Here is a 6,049-nt window from a genome sequence, read left to right as displayed (position 1 = left end):
AGCATGGAAGAGTGAATTTGAAATTAGGTTTTGATTTAGGTTTTAATTTTAATTTGGTTTTGGTTTTGGTTAACCAGTTAAAAATTGGATTTTTTAATTTGGTTTTGGTTAACCAATTTCAAAAAATATGGATATGGTTTTTAAAATTGTTTTATTAAACTGGTTAACCAAAATGTGGTTATGGTTTTTTAACCGGTTAACCACATTTTGGTTATTTTTTTGAACACCCCTATTCGTCAAAGCTCATGAATGGTAATAGTAGGTTCAGTGGAATCTCTATGGTCTCTAGATGAGCCTCAGATTCCTGTGGTTCCTCAATAGGGGACTCATTGTTGGCCAGTGGACGTCCCATGAGGTCTTCCTCACTGGAAATCACTGCCTTTCCCTCCTCTACAGGTTCGGCCATGTTGGATGTGTAGATGGGCTTGCACTCTCTTTTTGGGTTCTCTTCTGTATTGCTTGGGAGAGTGCTAGTAGGAGTTTTAGTAACTCTTTTACTCAGCTGACCCACTTGTCCCTCCAAATTTCTGATGGAGTACCTCGTTTCATTCATGAAACTAAGAGTGGCCTTAGATAGATCAGAGACTATGTTTGCTAAGCCAGAGAGGCTCTGCTCAGAATTCTCTGTCTATCGCCAAATCTATTTCTCCAACCATTATTGTTATTGAAGCCTTGTTGAGGCTTCTGTTGATCCTTCCATGAGAAATTTGGATGATTCTTCCATGAAGGATTATAGGTGTTTCCATAGGATTCTCCCATGTAATTCAACTCTTCCATTGCAGGATTCTCAGGGTCATAAGCTTCTCCTTCAGAGGAGGCTTCTTTAACACTGCCGGATGCAGCTTGTAATCCAGTCAGATTCTGAGAAATCATATTGACTTGCTGAGTCAATATTTTGTTCTAAGCCAATATGGCATTCAGAGTATCAATCTCAAGAACTCCTTTCTTCTGAGTCACCCCATTATTCACAGGATTCCTTTCAGAAGTGTACATGAACTGGTTATTTACAACCATCTCAATGAGTTCCTGGGCTTCTGTAGGTGTTTTCAGATAAAGGAATCCACCAACAGAGTGGTCCAATGACATCTTGGGTAACTCAGACAGACCATCATAGAATACACATATGATGCTCCATTTTGGAAACATGTCAGAAGGACACCTTTTGGTTAATTGCTTGTATCTTTCCCAAGCTTCATAGAGGGATTCACCTTCCTTCTGTCTGAAGGTTTGGTCATCCACTCTGAGCTTACTTATCTTTTGAGGTGGAAAGAATTTGGTCAAGAAAGCATTGACCAACTTGTCCCAAGAGTTCAGGCTTTTTCTAGGTTGTGAGTCCAACCATGTCCTAGCTCTGTCTCTCACAGCAAAGGGGAAAAGCATAAGTCTGTAGACCTTGGGATCAACCCCATTGGTCTTAACAGTATCACAGATCTGCAAGAATTCAAATAAGAACTGATGAGGATCTTCTGATGGAAGTCCATGAAACTTGTAGTTCTGCTGCATTAGAGAAACTAATTGAGGCTTAAGCTTAAAGTTGTTTGCTCCAATGGCAGGAATTGAGATGCTTCTTCCATAGAAGTTGGAAGTTGGTGCAGCATAGTCACCAAGCATCCTCCTTGCATTGTTGTTATTATTTTTGGCTGCCATGTCTTCTCCTTTTTAGAAAATTTATGTCAGGTCCTCTCCAGAGAGTTGTGCTTTAGCTTCTCTTAGCTTCCTCTTCAGAGTCTTTTCAGGTTCAGGATTGGCTTCAACAAGAATATCCTTATCCTTGTTCCTGCTCATGTGAAAAAGAAAAGAATAGAAAAGAAGAGGAATCCTCTATGTTATAGTATAGAGATTCCTTTATGTGAGTAGAAGAAGAGAAGAAGAGAAGAATGAGGTAGAGAGAAAATAAAGAGAATTCGAACACAGAGAGGGAGAGAGGGTTCGAATTTTAAGAAGGAGAGCAGTGTTAGTAAATAAATAAATAAATAGAAAGAGATGAGAGAGAGGGAATTCGAATATTAAATAAAAGAAAGGGAAAAATGTTTTTGTTTTTATTTTAAATATTAGTTAGTATTCGAAAATTAAGAAAGGAATAAAACAAAATTAGAGTTTAAAACAATTAGTTAATTAAAAAGATTTTTGAAAAAGTTGTTAGTGGTTTTCGAAAATTGGAGAGAGAAAAAAAGTAGTTAGGTGGTTTTGAAAAAGATAAGAAATAGTAAATTTTTTTAAAATCAAACAAAAAGTCAAGTAGTTAATTGAAAAAGATTTGAAAATCAATTTTGAAAAGATAAGAAGTTAGAAAATATTTTGAAATTGAATTTTAAAAAGATGTGATTGAAAATTTATTTTGAAAAAGATTTGATTTTTGAAATTAAAGTTGATTACTTGACTAACAAGAAACTAAAAGATATGATTCTAGAATTTAAAGATTGAACCTTTCTTACAAGAAAGTAACAAACTCGAAATTTTTGAATCAAAACATTAATTGTTAGTAAAGTAATCGAAAATATGAGTTTGAAATTAAGAAAAAGATTTTGAAAATCAAATTTAAAATTTTCAAAAAACATGAAATAAAAATGAAAAAGATTTGATTTTTGAAAAAGTTTTGAAAAGATAGGATTTTTAAATTGAAAATTTGACTTGACTTATAAGAAACAACTAAATTTTTTAAAAAAATTTTTGACTGAGTCAATCCAAAATTTCAAAATTTATGAGAGAAATAACGGAAAGATATTTTTTTATTTTTGAAATTTTAATGAGGAGAGAGAAAAACACAAAATGACTCAAAACATGAAAATTTAGGATCAAAACAAAAAATGCATACAAGAACACTTTGAATGTCATATGAACACCAAGAACACTTTGAAGATCATGATGAACATCAAGAACTTATTTTTGAAAATTTTTTTAAGAAAAGAAACACATGAAAGACACCAAACTTAGAAATTTTTAATGTTTAGACACTAACAAATTGAAAATGCATATGAAAAACAAGAAAAGACACAAAACAAGAAAATCACAAGATCAAACAAAGACAATCATCAAGAACAACTTGAAGATCATGAAGAACACCATGCATGAGTTTTCAAAAAAAATTTTTTACGAAAATTAAAAATATGCAATTGACACCAAACTTAAAATTTGACTCTAGACTCAAACAAGCAACACAAAATTATTTTTGTTTTTATGATTTTATTAATTTTTGTTTGAAATTTTTTCGAAAATTTTTTTGGAAAAGCGAAAAAGAAGAGAAAATTTTTTTGGAAAGATTTTTGAAAACTTTTTGAAAATAAAATAAAGGATGAAACAAGAAGAAAATTACCTAATCTGAGCAACAAGATGAACCGTCAGTTGTTGAAACTCAAACAATCCCTGGCAATGGCGCCAAAAACTTGGTACACAAAATTATGAGTTCACACTTCTCTCACAACTTCGCGCAACTGACCAGCAAGTGCATTGGGTCGTCCAAGTAATACCTTACGTGGGTAAGGGTCGATCCCACAGAGATTGTCGACTTGAAGCAAGCTATGGTCATCTTGTAAATCTCAGTCAGGCGGATTCAGATAGTTATGAGGTTTTGATGATTAAAAAAAGAAATAAAACATAAAATAGGATAGAGATACTTATGTAATTCATTGGTGGGAATTTTAGATAAGCATATGGAGATGCTTTGTTCCCTCTGAGCCTCTGCTTTCCTATTGTCCTCATCCAATCTTGCGTACTCCCTTCCATGGCAAGCTATATGTTGGTGGATCACCGTTGTCAATGGCTACCATCCGTCCTCTCAGTGAAAACATGTCCACTACGATTTCCCGCATGGCTAATCAGCTGTCGATTCTCGATCTTGTTGGAATAAGATCCATTGATCCTTTTGCACACTGTCACTGCGTCCAACAGTCACGAGTTTGAAGCTCATCACAGTCATCCCATCCCAGATCCTACTCGGAATACCACAGACAAGGTTTAGACTTTCCGGATCTCAAGAATGATGCCAATTGATTCTAGCTTATACCACGAAGACTCTGATCTCACGGAATGGAAGGCTCTATTGTTAGGAGAGGCAACCATGCGTCGTGAACCAGGAGGCCAAGAGATACACTCTCAAGCTCTTGCAGATAGAACGGAGGTGGTTGTCAGGCACGCGTTCATAAGGGAGGATGATGATGAGTGTCACGGATTATCACATCAATCAGGTTGAAGTACGAGTGAATATCTTAGAACAATAATAAGCATGAATTGAATAGAAAAACAATAGTGCTTTGCATTAATTCTTGAGGAACAGCAGAGCTATACACCTTAATCTATGAGGTGTAGAAACTCCACCGTTGAAAATACATAAGTGATGAAGGTCCAGGCATGGCCGAATGGCCAGCCCCCAAAACGTGATAAAGAGATCAAAAGTGATCCAAAGATAGTCTCAAAAATGATCTAAATATATGAATACAATAGTAAAAAGTGCTATTTATACTAAACTAGTAAACTAGGTTTATAGAAAATGAGTAACTAAGTGTAGATAGTGCAGAAATCCACTTCTGGGACCCACTTGGTGTGTGTTTGGGCTGAGCATTGAAGCTTTCACGTGCATAGGCTCTTCTTGGAGTTTAAACGCCAATTTCGGTGCCAGTTTGGGCGTTTAACTCCAGTTTTGGTGCCAGTTCTGGCGTTTTACGCCAGAAAAGGGTCTTTAGTGGGCGTTTTGACGCCAATTTGGGCCATCAAATATCAGGCAAAGTATGGACTATTATACATTGATGGAAAGCCCAATATGTATACTTTCCAACGCAATTGAGAGCGCACCAATTGGGCTTCTGTAGCTCTAGAAAATCTACTTCGAGTGAAGGGAGGTCAGAATCCAACAGCATCTTCAGTCCTTTCTCAGCCTCTAAATCAGATTTTTGCTCAGGTCCCTCAATTTCAGCCAGAAAATACCTGAAATCATAGAAAAACACACAAACTCCTAGCAAAATCCAGAAATGTGATTTTTGCATAAAAACTAATAAAAATGTACTAAAAAGTGACTAAAACATATTAAAAACTATGTAAAAACAATGCGAAATAGCGTATAAATTATCCGTTCATCAGTACATAAAAAAGTATGAAATAAATAGTAAAATAAAGGATGCAATGAGTGATATAGGAAATGCATGAGTGAGGTGAGATGGGAAAAGAAAAGGAAATGGGTAGATAGGTTATAGTGTTATAGTGTTATGTGTATATAGGTGATATAGGAATATGTGGACACCCAATCTACTTAAAGAGCTAATTCTTCAAGTCCACTTACCCATATTTCATCCTACCTGAACCCTAGCCCCATTACATCCCTCTAAAGACCTCATGATATTTGTTATTCATGCACTAAATACTAGTCGATTGTTAGACGACATGCAAATCTTTGAAAAGCATGTTAAAAGGAGAATTGAGTGGTTAAACCCTAAACACTGAGCGAATTGAGTGGATACACATCGGGTGAGGGGTTCGATCGCTCAATTCTATGTTCTTGCGCCTTATATTTTATCTTATTGCAAGTTGTTTGATTGAATAATTTTGAAAACTTCGATTCAATTCTTTGGACATTGATCTTAATGCATGACCTCTTTGCATTGGCCCTCAAGCTTTCTTGTGATGGATTGGAATTTCATGGTTTGTTTCTACCAACTGTCGTCGTAGCATGACGAACGGATTCTTACATGGTCTAGAATTTTACAAATAAGCTCTCGTTGAAAGTATAGCTTCTAAACCAACAAAAATCCTTTCGTACAAAAAACTTGTTTGTCACTAAAGTAAACCCAATAAAATTTATAACCGAAGTATTGAAACCTTGGGTCGTCTCTCAAGGAATTGCAGGGAAGTATGATTTATTGTTGGTTATGGAAAAAAGGTATATTTTTGGGTTTTTGAAATAGGGAACAAGGAAATAAATTAATAATAAAGTAAATTAATTATCATGAACACCCTTGCAAGGTTATAAGAACTGGAAATCCCATCCTAGTTATCCTTATCAGGTGTGATAAGAATTGTTTATTGCTCCCACTTAGTTAACCCTTACTAAATAAAGGAA

At 35.2% G+C, this 6,049-nt stretch overlaps 1 non-coding gene across 1 annotated transcript; it reads left to right on the top strand.

Moving 5' to 3' along the window:
- Window positions 1-1,144: 1,144 nt before the first annotated feature.
- On the top strand, window positions 1,145-1,248 carry LOC130958858 (small nucleolar RNA R71). Its single transcript, XR_009077960.1, has one exon. It is a non-coding gene; the product is annotated as a small nucleolar RNA R71 (small nucleolar RNA).
- Window positions 1,249-6,049: the final 4,801 nt, after the last annotated feature.

This window comes from Arachis stenosperma, chromosome 10 (genome assembly GCF_014773155.1).
Source record: "Arachis stenosperma cultivar V10309 chromosome 10, arast.V10309.gnm1.PFL2, whole genome shotgun sequence".
In the NCBI taxonomy this organism is placed as follows: Eukaryota; Viridiplantae; Streptophyta; class Magnoliopsida; order Fabales; family Fabaceae; genus Arachis; species Arachis stenosperma.
This window is presented reverse-complemented; position numbering and strand designations above follow the sequence as displayed.